Here is a 429-nt window from a genome sequence, read left to right as displayed (position 1 = left end):
TTTGTGAAAAGCTACACCGTACAACAACCTGAAAATGTTTTACTTTGACTTAAACTATCAAGACTTAGAAACAGGCCAGCAAAAGTAGAAATGTTATACCAGCAAATGTAATTAATTCCCTAAAACAAAAGGGGTGGGGGTATATTGCAACCTGGGCTGGGGCCACCCCATGACACCCATCTGGACACGCTCCTGCACGGCCTTGACGCTATGGGGTCATTGGGGCGCTCTCCACTTTTTCAAGGTTTTTTCACGTTAACCTCTTATAAGGGAGGGTAAAAACAGGCTGTCAGCATTTGTCTTGTCTGTAAATATAATACATTGCACCATTATTAACTTTAAACTCACCTTTATCCGCAGTAAAACATGTGAGTTTTTTCCGACGGTCCTTAAAAGCAGCATTGTGGGCTAGGCCATATCAGCGGCCAC

This window comes from Diplotaxodon limnothrissa, linkage group LG9 (assembly GCF_057381915.1).
Source record: "Diplotaxodon limnothrissa isolate DT_005_m linkage group LG9, D_limnothrissa_male_GT1.1, whole genome shotgun sequence".
Lineage (NCBI taxonomy): Eukaryota > Metazoa > Chordata > Actinopteri > Cichliformes > Cichlidae > Diplotaxodon > Diplotaxodon limnothrissa.
The sequence above is the reverse complement of the archived record's forward strand: the minus strand, read 5'-3'. Positions refer to the sequence as shown.